The 13,418-nt window shown below is 44.8% G+C and overlaps 1 protein-coding gene across 3 annotated transcripts in view; it reads right to left on the reverse strand.

Annotated features, from left to right (window-relative positions):
- RSBN1L (round spermatid basic protein 1 like) overlaps positions 1-13,418 on the reverse strand; it is a 395,874-nt gene that overhangs the window by 295,063 nt on the left and 87,393 nt on the right. The gene's annotated exons all lie outside the window — the stretch shown is intronic.

Genomic DNA, 13,418 nt, shown 5'->3' on the forward strand with positions numbered 1-13,418 from the left:
ATTCAGTAAGTAAGTCGATAATTTGTAAATACTTCTTAAGTTACATAGTCATTACTGCTGCAGATTTGTCTGATTTCAATGCCAAGAAGACCTGCAGGAAAAGAGCTAAACCACAATACATAGTTAAAATTCGAGAAACAGGCAGTTATAGGCAAAATTGTCTACAGAAGGAAAATGCTACTTACCAGTATGCATCTGTTGGCATGTAGAGCTGCAGAGTTGTACACTTTTGCATAGATCGCCATCTAGTGTTGGGCTCGGATGCTTGCACCAAGTTGTCTTGAAAGAAGTCTTTTGTAGTAACGAGATAGTTGACTCCGTCATTGGACGATAGTGCACATGGGCATCGACTCCATCTTCAGATTTTTTTCCGCCATAAACGGAAATGATGGTTAGTAAGAAATAACACAGATGTCCATGTAAGTGTATCTAATTAAGATAATATTGGAACAGATACAGGTCCTGGGGAGGCGGGTGGGCGTGTGCAACTTTGCAGCTCTGCATGCCAAGAACAGATGCATACTGGTAAGTAACATTTTCCGTTCAAGGCATATGAGCTGCAGATTGTACACTTTTGCATAGACTGTATAGCAAGGTCTCCCCTAGCGGTGGTCACCTGTATCTGTTGCAGTGGTTTGAAAAAGTGTCTTAAGAACAGCCTGGCCTACAGCAGCCTGTTGTTTTGCCTGCACATCTACAAAATAGTGTTTGGTGAAGGTGTGTGGCATAGACCATGTTGCTGCCTTACAGATGTCATCTAAGGGAACGTTCCCTAAGAATGCCATGGAGGCCCCTAGTTTGCGTGTTGAATGCACTCTAGGGGGAATTGTTAATGTGCGTTTAGCCTTTTGGTAGCATATTTGAATGCATTTGACTATCCACCTAGCAATCCCAGCTTTGGAGATGGGGTTTCTTTTATGAAGTGGTGAGAAAGCTACAAACCGTTGGTTTGTCTTACTAAAAAGTTTAGCCCTGTCAATGTAATGACGTCAGAAGAGCTTTACTTCCAGTGTGTGAAGAGCTCTCTCTGCTACGGAATCTGGGTTTTGGAAAAACACTGGCAACTCTACTGATTGGTTAAGAGGAAAAGCAGAGATTACTTTGGGAAGGAATTTTGGGATTGTTCTAAGAACCACCTTGTTACGATGTATTTGTAAGAATGGTTCTTGTATGGTTAAAGCCTGGATCTCACTTACTCTCCCGAGAGAGGTGATTGCCACTAGGAAAGTTACTTTCCATGTAAGGAACTGCAATTCACATGTGTGCAGAGGTTCAAATGGCGGACCCATGAGCCTAGTAAGGACAATATTTAAGTTCCACACCGGAGAGGGTGGTACTCTGGGAGGAATTACTCTTTTAAGGCCTTCCATAAAAGCTTTAATTGTAGGTACTCTAAACAGGGACAAGTGTTGTCTGTTCTGTAAGTAAGCGGCAAGAGCTGCTAGATGTAATCTTATGGATGAATATGTTAGATTGCACGTTTGTAAATGCAGCAGGTAGCAAATGATGTCCTGGATTGAAGCCTTCAGTGGGTCAATTTTATTGTTATTGCAGTAAATAACAAATCTTTTCCATTTTGCTGCGTAACAGGCTCTAGTAGTAGGGCATCTAGCTTCTTTAAGAAGGTTATACAGTCCGGTGGAAGGTTAAGGTAACCGAACTCTAGGACTTCAGGAGCCAGATTACGAGATTCAGTTGATATGGATCGGGGTTGTCTTATGTCTCCATGGTTCTGTGTTAGTAGTTTCGGGGAGAGACGCAGTTTTTGGTGAGGAACCACTGAGTTCTAGAAGTGTGGTGAACCACGGCTGCCGTGCCCTTGTGGGAGCAACGAGGATCATTTTGAGAGACTGTTGCCTGAGCTTGCGTATTACTAGCGGAATGAGTGGGAGTGGCGGCAAAGCGTAGGCAAATCTGCCTGACTAGTTCATCCATATCACATTGCCCTTGGACGACGGGTGTGGAAACCTGGCGGCAAAAGTTGGGCATTTTGCGTTTTCGTGTGTGGCGAACAGATCTATGTCTGGATGGCCCCACATTTGGAAAAATGGTTCAAGAACCTGTGGATGAAGTTCCCATTTGTGAATTTGTTGCGTCGGACGACGGAGCAGGTCTGCAATCTGATTGTGTACTCCTGGAAGATGTTCTGCTAGGAGATATATGTTTTGGGGGGTGGCCAATCGCCATATGTGTTGCACTAGTTGAGAAAGCTGCAACAAGTGCGTTCCTCCTTGTTTTTGTATGCAGGGCTCGCAAAATCCGAAAAATGGTACTAGTCCTGCAGGTCTAGTGCCTTGGAAAATCCCCTCGACCTCACTTCAACCTACTTGACCTCCGTCTCCGAAAATGGAGCAAAAGTGACAAGATAACAAGATTTAAAGGCATCTTTATTGCTCATTCCCTTTGTGAGCAATAAAAATGCCTTTAAATCTTGTTATCACTTTTGCTTCGTTTTCACAGACAGAGGACAAAAGTTAGTTTCTCTTCGTACTCGCCAGAAAGGGCGAGTAGGACCTAAAAATAGCTCGTCCTCATCAATTCTCCCTCGCAAATGCGAGCGGGCGAGTGGATTTGTCGAGCCCTGGTATGTAATAAATTGCTGTCATGTTGTCCGTCCGGACTAGGACAGTTTTGTTGAGGAGATGTGGTTGGAATGATTTTAGCGCCAGGGATATTGCTAGTAATTCTAGGTGATTGATGTGGAGCACTTTTTGTTGAATGACCCATCTGCCCTGGACTGTGTGGCTTAGAAGGTGTGCTCCCCGGCTGGTGAGGGATGAGTCTGATGTTTGGTATAGATTTTGTGTGTTCCACCACTGCAGAGAGCGATGTGTGCGGCTGTCCACCAACAATAGATCTGTAAGTTGACCTTGAGCCTGGTTCCACCGACGTGCTAAGCACTCTTGTAAAGGGCGCATCTGGAGTCTTGCGTGAGGGACAATAAAAATGCAAGAGGCCATCATTCCTGCTAGCTGCATAAACACTCGAGCTGGAATGGAGTGTTGAGGTTGAAACCTTTTGATGAGGGTTTGTATACTGGCTATTCTGGCTGGATTGGGGTATGCCAGAGCTTTGAAAGTGTATATTGTGGCCCCTAGATACTGATGTATGTAGGAGGGCTGCAAGTGGAATTTGGTGTAGTTTATTGTGAATCCCAAATTGTGTAGTAGCTGAAGTGTTTGGAAGGTGTGCTGTACACACTGCATATTTCACTCCCGTGTGGACCATATCAATTTCTCTGGCGGTGCAATGAATTGATCGAACTGGTATGAAGCGGGACCTACTGGAAGGTTAAAATTAATTACCAAGCACTACAATGACCAGCATGCCACTGTGTTATTAGACTCACCTGGGAGGAGCTGTAATCTTAAAAGGAAGTGCTTGGTAAAGCTTTGCGACATACCTGAGACCCCCATGAAGAAGGAGAGGAAACTCCGAAACGCGTCCGGGAAGAGTGTTCAAGCAGCAATAATGCCGGTTTTCCAAATAAAGTTTTGAAAACGAACAGCAGTGGAGTGCGTCCTTACAGCTTGGGGCAACAGTGTGGATATATAAATATATAATATATATATATATATATATATATATATATATATATATATACACACACACACACACACACACACACCCCCATATGTATATCAGATATACACAGTGGTCGAAGGGGCGGGATCGGCAGGGTACGGCGTGACCGTACTTCTTAAATTCAATCAATTCCGTACCCTTACTTCTTTGTTTAAAACATGTGTCCCCGGACGGCTGAAATAGCCTACAGATAAGGCTGGGCGTGAGGGGGCGGGTGAGCAGAGAAGGAGAAGGACTCTGGCTTTTCCTTCATGCCCAGAGAAGCCAAGGGCAGTGTCCACTCCTGCTTTGCCGCGGTCAGCTGCCTCTTGTTCCCTCTCTTTCTGTCTCGCTCCTCCTCACTTACTGAAAACCGTGACTTCAAGCTACGGTTCTCACCCTCTCTTTCCTCTGCTCGTTTATTTGTTCCCCTGTGAAATGGATCCAAAAAAGAAAAACACTTTTGCTGGAAAGGTAATCTTTTTCTGAAATGTTTCTATTCCAAAGTGAAGCCTCTGGGTGGAGAGAAACAAAAGGGTAAAAATCTGAAAAATAAATAAATAAAGCAAGATGAAGTGGTCGCAAAGTGGCCAGATTGGTTTTCTTCTTCACACCTAAACACATTAGCACCACTTTATAGAGGTTTTTTTTAGACAGCATCTTGCTCTTGTCCAGTGCGTAATTTGAATCGAGTTGCTTCAAGGTGTTTATATCAGGGCACAATTGGGATGTAGTTGAAGGCATTGCGAGTTTCTCTCAGTGGGGCAGTATGGTGTTCATTGTTGGGTGGGGGGTGGAGGATGTGGTACTATGGTCAGAGCTGCAGAATTTGGAACTGGGGAACCAGGTTCAGCCTCCATGACCAGTACCCCAGATCACTCTCCTGATGGGAGCACATTGCCATGCTAGACCTTAGAAGGCCCGCAAGACTTTAGATGCCCAGGTGTCTTAGCACCAGCAGGTAGTCCCTAGGGGTGGCAAGTGTGGGTTAACCTTGAAGGCCTGTCGACCACAATCCATACTGAAGTTCACCTCCAGTCTTGCGGGCAGGCCAACGAAGTAGCAGACCCTAGAGCAACAGTGACTGTCACTGAGGTCACAAGACCTTTGAGCAGGGCGGCTCTAGGGCAGTGCGATCGCACCGGGCGCTGACTTCGGGTGGGGCCATCATGTTTGCAAGTACATTATGGTTTTAAATGCACTTGCTGCCTCCTTCCTTGCCCCCAGCAATTTTCGGCAACAATAAAAATGCCATGGTTAACACCGGTGATTAATGTTCTTCTAGAGAGAGGTCAGTTTTGTCAAGTGGAAGTTTTGACTCGTGGTAAGGTGGCACAGAGGGTTAATATGTCTGCTGCAAAGGACAGTAACATTCAAATCACAAAGTGCACACAACGTAAATAGGTTTGTTGGTTACTACTTTTGTCAGAGAGATCCTTTTGTTACTTGCAGTTTATAAGTTAAAATACTAGCAGAGAACAGTGAGCTATTAACGGTCATCTAAGAGCTGCATGCAAACCGCAAGGTATAAATTAGAGCGTTATGTTTTTACCCCCAGTCTTTGATTATCCTAATGTTGCAAAAAGGGTTCATTTGAATATAAATCAATTCTGATTATTAAAGCGAACCCCCAACCATGGTATTATGTTTTAAATTCTGAGTTTGTTCTTCTCCAGACCAATCACTATTAAACTATACGGCCTACTAGGATTGTTGTCATGTGACTCCTACACCTTGTAGTCCCTTGTCTTATGTAAAATTTCCTATACAGTGATTTACACACATGATGGATTGTCTCTGCGTAATGTGTGTGATGTAAAGTGCTCTGACACCCTACACTGGTTTCAGTGGCACTGTAAATCAAACTAAATGCATGTGAGAGAGAGTGTTTTTATGGAGACTCGAGGGGCCCTGTTAAAGGGCAGTAGTGAGGGAATCCGTGGCGAAGGTGGTCATTGAGGGGCACCAACAAACATTGTTGCACAGGGCGCCACCAGTGATAAAAGCCGGCCCTGCCCTTGAGGCCAATCTACCTCACTCATTGGTACCTCCATTGGCCTTCTTTCAGCAGTAGTAGCTGCAACTTACCAGGATCGACAATGCAGGATTTGCATGCACACCAAACTAAGGGGCATATGTACAAGCCCCTATCGCCACCACAACGTCACTTTTTCCAACGTTCCTGTGGTGATAGGGACTTCCCCTTATTTACAAGGCAGCGTTAAGCCACTTAATGTGGCTTGTAAATAAGGCCCCCTTTCACGCAATGGTTAAAATGAAAGGAGTGGGCGGTTGGGTGTTGCGGTGGACGTTCCACCGCAACACCCATTGATTTTGACTCTGCCACCTATGTAGAAGGGCGGTGTGCATAGGAGGCAGTGCCAAAATTAAGACCAGGGAAAACTTGGTCTTAACTTGGCGAAATGATTTCTCCTCGTCTTTGCTTTTTCCATGTATGCTGCACACATGGAAAAAACAAAATGCCATGGATTTTTTTTTTTATCTACAGGAATGGTCCCCCTCCTGTACATAAATAATCTGCAACAAAAATGCCATTTTGTGACTTTCATGTCTGCTGCATGAAGCAGCACACATAAAAGTGACAAAATGGCATTTTAAGATTGTTTATGTGCAGGAAGGGACACCTTCCTACACATAAACAATCCTCCCCTGCACACAGACACCATTGCACTATGGTGCAAGGGTGCTTGCGTTGGCGCTACACTGCTAAGTGTAGCGCCAGCGCAAGGGGAAACATGGCTGCACCATATCGTTGTAAATATGGTGCAGCCTTGCGTTTCTGAAGTGGCGGAGTGAGGCGTTAAGCCATGAAAGCTACCCCCTCACTGCGCCACTTCACTTGTACAGATCCCCTAAGTTTGCAAACTTAACAGTCTCTCTGCTTCATGCGCAAGCACTTGTAACGTGCTGCCTGCTTTGGGGCCATTGGAATTATGCAGCAATAGAGGACAAAATTATGCCACAGCATTGACTAAATTATGCCGGAAAAAAAAGGCTGCAGCGTAATGCAATATTTACACTGATACTTTATTATTTTGACATTTTACATATGCTAACAGTCTCTGAGAAAATGTTGCCTCATTAGTACCATTGTAACAAACAAATGCAGCAGTTAGAGAGGTGATCAGTCAACCTTTGCAAAGGGCCGTCCTCTTTGCAGCAACATGTCACTTTTTTTGTAACTTTTGATCCGTTTCAGCCACCAACCAATTATTAGTTAAAATTGTCAGATTATGCAGCAGATGATGTATTATGTGTCATATATGGCAGAGCAATTATATAGAAAACATTTGCAAACTAGTATATTTTGCTATTTATGTTTGAACTGCTCATGGGAAAAAAAGGGAGGAGAAGTGCTGATGACAAACGCCATGGCTTGGAGACAAATAGCTTGTGCTTTCACTTTTAAGCGTATGTGGGACATTCTGTGATTGAAAACATATCCCACTTTGTGAATGTATTTTAATGTCAATAACTCATTAAGCTTTAAATAATCATGTGTATCCATTTGGGTGAATTAAATAACATAATAAGCTGTAACTGGTCAGTGTCAAACAAATACACAAAATTGGGATGTTTTGCCCGTTCTGGCCACACCTCTGACTCCGCCCACTGATCCAGTCCTCAGGTTATTCCCCCCCTCTGATTCTCCGCCCACAGTTCCCCTACTTTTTTCCCCCCACTTCGACCACTGGATATACATACACGCATGTACACGTACACACATTTATATTCACAAGGCTACGTTTACATGATTCCATGGCATTAGCTACGGCAGGACCTCTACCCTGAGCCCCCCTGCCCTTCTCCCCACTCTGTCTGGGCTCTGCTGGGAGCATGCACCCATCTCCTCATGCGTGCCTGAAAGAAACAACTAAAATGCTTAAATTGTTTCAGACTTCCAAAGCGATTGTGGAAAAAAGAGCAGAGAGAGTTTCATTTCAATTATGCTCTGCAGGATGAATTGACCTTTGTCCCAAAAACCGGGACATGTATTAAATGCAAGAGAAGCGTCGGGACACTCCTTTGGAAATCCCTACACACAACGCAAAGTAATGTTAAATAAAAAGTGGTAATGGAAAAAACATTGGCGATAGACAACATCTGCATAGTGCATACAGATTGTACATTGCATGCTTTTGTAGACTTAAGATGTTTGTAAACTGCTTCAGTCTACAAACAACACTGCAATTGTCTAGAAACGGATTCACTGTAGCGTAGGCTAGGAAGCTCTTGCATGCGAGGCTTCGCAAACCACCCTCTTGTATCCTGTAAACGGGGTGGGACTGGGAGGGAGGGTATAGCCCATCGTGGAATCCCGCCCAGCGCTACGCACGGCTAGGCCAAACGGAGGGTTTTAAATCCCTCCCCAATGCTTGCTTGTTTACTTTTGTTCGTGACTAATTGCAAGATTAGAGTTACAATGGGGCCGGTAGAGCCTCTGGAATGGAAGAGAATTTAAAACCAACCAAGACCAGATAGAACGGACACACGCCTTGCACTGTCGTGCATTCCTCATCTTAGGAATTCCCTGACGCATGTTATTATTACATGCAATCTTTCCCACAGAGACACAGTAACGGATTATTACCACTAACGGTACATTGTAAAAAGAAACGTGCTTAAGAGCACAACATACAGGTGATATTTCCGCGCTACTAAAAAAAACGGAAGTCATAACTGCCTTCAAAGTATTTGTCTGATCACCGTGTACCATTTCTACTAACGCCATTAGAGGAGGCCTGGCAAGTGTGCTGTTATCACATTAACTCCTGAGACGGTCTTCTAATTGGATTTGAAGCATATCAGTACTCGCAGCAACCGGACGAAGGGGGAGCGGACGAGCACACGACCGCCTTTCTCCGAGGCAGAAATGCCTCGGAGAAAGGCAGCCTCCTTTTCGGATTCGGGGGCGTGTTTTGCTGTTGTCTCCTCCCTGAGACTTTTCGCAAAAAACACGCCCCCCGATCCGAAAAGGACGGGGCATGAGTGGAGTGACGGGACCTCTTCTCCAATGGCTGGCCAGCATTTACGAGGCCAGCCAATGGAGAACAGGGCAGAAGAGGGGCGGGTTCAAGCCCCTCTTCTCCCAAGTCATTAAATCTCCAGACTTCCGGTCTGCCGACCGGATGGTCCCGAGACCTAAAAAGGCTGGCCCTGAATGAGCAGTGACGAGACCACTGAACGTCACAGAATATTCAAAGTGGGGACTGTGGGCACCATGTGATATTTAGCACAGTGTCAAATGCTGCTTGACAAGCCTGTTGAGCCACATGTAACATTTGGGGCACACTTGAAAGGGAGGGAACAGGATGCCAAAGTAATTAGCGTGGATCCCCAGTCTACTTTCTGAAGGACCCTGCTTTGTCCTACCAGACGTCTTGGAGTTTGTTGTAGGTACAATACCCGATTCAAACAGGAGCTCACCAGACTTACCGTAGTGCAATCCCGACACACACATGCACACCCTGTCCTCAGAGCCCAAGTTTAGTTTGGCCAAAGACTTTCGCCATCCAGAAAATGCCCTGCCACGGCATTCTTGGGATGTTTGCAGTATGTCGAATTGGAACTACAACAAAAGTAGCTGGCCAGGGCCAAGGGATTATTAGGGGAGGGTTAGTAGTCACCCTCACCCACTATGTTGTGCCAGAGATAGTGGCACTTGGACCTTGATGGTACACTGCTGTTGGTCTGTGCCTGATACCCTCTGAGTCTCTAAGTGCCTCGCGAGTTCCTCAGCTGTCAGGCCTGGAGAAGTTACTCACCCACCACTCCCTATGGCAAATCAGATTTTATCTAATTATAACAGGGCTCATACCGTAGTAGGGTTTCAATACTAGCAATTCCCTTATGTTGCTACATTTCTGCAGGTCTACATACTGGGGCTGAAGGTAGTGGTAAAGCCATAGTTCAAGGGTTGGAATGCCTTTTTGAGTCTGTGCAAATCTACTAACTTTCATGTTTTAAGGGTTTTCACCAACTATTTTCTAATCTTTTCCCATACTGACAAAGGTTGGAAATTTACTCCTGACAGTGGCAGACGTAAAACTTTTTCCAGGGTTGGACGGTGCACAGATATTTTCTAGGAGTACTATTTTAGCCTACTTCTGTAAATCCTTGTGAATTCACAAAAAATATATGCACTTAGTGCAAGGATATATGCCATGGATGCACTTTTGAGAATTTCTTTAATAATTGGCCTCTAATCAGTAGGCCTTGCTTTAACCATGACCTTTTGTGTTTAATAAAATTCGAGCTCTCGCTCTCTCTTGGTCCATCAGCTGGCTTCACTGCGAGTGACAGTATTTTGCTCTTTTACAAGAAGCATATTGGCACACAAAGTAGTTTTATTCAGTGCCTGGAACTGCTGTGGCAATGTGTGCTTTCTGAGACCAATTTTTTTCGTGTGTGTGCTTTTGCCAATGCTTGTTAGAATGATGAGGGACCAGCAGCTCCCACACCAATACGGTTTTACAAAAACAATGCCTAAATAAGTCACGCATTGACAAAACCAAAAGGCTGACCTCCAATTTCAGACCTACTGGCTTTGCCAATGCTTGTTTATTTTTGTTTCCCACAATCTTTTTTAAACTGGTTACACTGATTTTCCATTATTAATAATTTTGGTAAATACAAGCATACATCAGCATGTTACTAAATGATGCTGCAAAGGTATGGTACTTAAAATCTTACAGTAGTTTAGCAAAATGTCTTTCTTTCCTGCTTGCGTTTTTTGGTGAACATTTTATTTTGAAAGCAAAGAATCGCACTTGCTTTCAAGCTTCAGCAAATATTTGCATATAATCAGAGAGCATTCTGGGAGCATTATACATAGCCTCATATTACTAATTTTTGAAAACATGTGTACACATTTATACTGGAACCAACGTCGTTTGTGCAGGCCGGGCTTACAACATTTACTTTTAGTGCTCACCCTAATAATAAAGGCTTTGCATTAACGAACCATGAATACAAGTTTGAACAACATTAACACATGGAAACACATATCACCTTAACTATAGACACTGCCCTTCCATGATCCATAATGTGGTACTGTAAACTGGCAGCTACAGGGTTTGTGCTGTAGTGTGTTGGACATAATTGTCCCAAGGACAACAAGCATTTACAATGCAATAGGTCTCACAATTACATTTTTTTGAGCTATTACCATTGTAAATGGTATTGGGTTTTTTTCCCTTCAGGAAGCATTAATCAAAGGGTGTAATACAAAAGGAGTTTAGAAGAAAAAAACAAGAAGCTGCGACCTCGGAGGGTTGTTGTGGGCAGGAATTTACTGTTGTCAGAGGGGTGAAGTGGTGTGGGGAAGGGCACTGGGACATTAAAATCGGCACTGCGAGCGCGGGAAAATGAGGCATACACAGCTTTTTCAGTGTACAAGAGCATTTGCCTATACAAAAGCAGCACACATTTCAGATGCTGACTGCTGGTATCAGCACAGACCCTCTACCATTAACTGCTGCATTTAGGCAGTAGACCTGCAGCCTCACTGCACCTCCCTACAGCCACTTACCTCGCCGATTTTCCAGGCTAGCCTAAAGCTTCACAAATTCAATCCTCTTCTGCCAGTATTCAAAACCGAAAATCAATGATGAAAGTTAACCATAGCTGTGGTGCTGAAAAAAAGTGTGCCACGTGGGAGGGGTGGAGTGGGGAACAACAAGGGGAGATTAGAAGCAGCACACACAGCGGGTGCCAAAGCTAACAAGCACAGGAGACCCCACCCCAGGTGCTACATGGGGTGTGGCTCCCAGAATTAATGGGTCATTAGCACACAGGGGTGGCACGCAAGAGATAGCAGAACTGATCCGGCGGTGGAGGGTGCGTATGCTCAGAGCAGCCGACTTTACAACAGGAGGGGAATTAGGTTATCTCGTCAGTAACATGAAGGGCAGCACTCAGTCTCAAGAATAGAGGTACTAGTCCGGCAATAGGGTAGGGACAGTGGTGGCGCGATTGTAGGCACACGCGGCCGGCAGAGTGTACATAGCCATGTCTGTCTGTGCGCCGGCAACAGTTTACCTAGCACTTCGCCTAGGGAGGGATGCCACGTAGGACTGTATATAACAGTCCAATAGCACATATATATATATATGGTTTTCTGGGGGGTGCCTGAAAAAAGAACAATACATAAATAACAAGTGTAATTATCGCAGCACACTGTGGTGGCTTTGTACTAGTTACTTTACTAAATGCATTGGCGGGAGTGCTGCTGTAGCACAGAGGGTTCTTACAGCGCCGCAAAGGCACACTCGCTACATAAAACAAGCATTTACAATGCAATGGTCTCGGCAGTGTTAAAGTTAGAGCTATTGGCACTGCTCATGACATTATTTTTGTTTATGTTTTTATTTTTAAAACATTTAAAGAAACGCCATTGTTATTTACAATGTCAATAGCTTAATCTATCTCAAATGCGAGACCTATTGCATTTGCACCCACACACAGAGCCACACACACAAAGCCACCTACAAACACAGAGCTACCCACACATAGCCACCTACACAGAGCTATTCCCATAGAGCAACCCAGACAATAGTCAGAATGGCGATGCAGGGGCTCTAGAAGGGGTGAAAAACCAACAAAGCCCCATTACCAACCGAATGGTCTTTTAAACACCTGTGAAGTACTGGGGGAGGAGGGGTGCTGTGTGTGTGCCCAGAAGCTGTTTCAGACCGGGCTGACGGAGGAGGGTGTATGCACTGACCGCAACCTGCCAGGCCAGTGTACAACTCTTGCATCCCTCTCTTTCTCTGCCTGCCATTGTGCTCCATGCTTCTGAAAGGTGCTAAAAAAAAAACGTGGATTTGCTTTGAAATGTCCGATCCTGCAGCAGCACACTTCCAAAGTCCATACATGACAGAAACCCGATTGAAGGCCCCATTCTCCCGATTTTTTTTTTTTTTTTTTAAATCTCCCACTTTGGTGTTCTGAAATGTTGGCATGTATGCGTTATTATTGGTCGGATTTCTTAGTTCCAATCAAAGGCAGTATGAACTGTTCTGATTCGAACATGGGCTTTGCGTAGACGAGTCATTACTCTAAGTAATGGGCGTCTCCTTCTTAAGTCAATTGGCTGTGTTAGGGGCGGGTGAACGAAATGATCGCTTGCGATTGGGAGTGAGGGTAGCGGCCATCTTCGAACGGGATGAAATGGCTTATTTAAAATACCGGATTAGTCACATTTTAAAATTGCAATCTTGTTAAAACAATAAATAACGATAAAACATTCTGATTGTGTAGCTACAGTCACCGGTGACTGTAGCTACTGGTATGACCTGTGACCCCGGAGCAAAGTTAAGAATTATTTAATCTTCAGAAGATGGCGGCCCTGGCTGTGCCAGGGAATGACTGGTGATGACGGCCGCCGCACAACCTGCCCTCCAGGTTCAGTCATGGGGGTGCACTATTGCCCGGTTTGCCGACAGACCTCCTTCACTGGCAAGGGACACTCCTACAGCAAGAAGCACCAGCAGAAGTTGAAACAGGCGCTAGGTGGCTTTCTGCTCAAGGTACAACGTATATGCTATGTTGGGCGTGAGTACAGGTGTGTGGTGTCTTGCGTACCTATTTTACGTGATTCCTCTGCTGTACAGGTGTATCGTCGCTGTACGTTTGGCTCAGAAGGCTGTGTGTTTATACTTAGTTGGCATGGGGGTGCATGGTTAATTCATACCCGCCCTCTCAGGAATGTTGATATGTCATTATGGGTCTAGTGAGGGGATTCTATAACGGTTGTGACAAGCGGTTCCTGCTGGTTGCTGGACGTGTTGTTTCCTTACCTCTTCAGTACTTCAGTAAATAATATATCCCGG

This window comes from Triturus cristatus, chromosome 4_1 (genome assembly GCF_964204655.1).
Source record: "Triturus cristatus chromosome 4_1, aTriCri1.1, whole genome shotgun sequence".
In the NCBI taxonomy this organism is placed as follows: domain Eukaryota; kingdom Metazoa; phylum Chordata; class Amphibia; order Caudata; family Salamandridae; genus Triturus; species Triturus cristatus.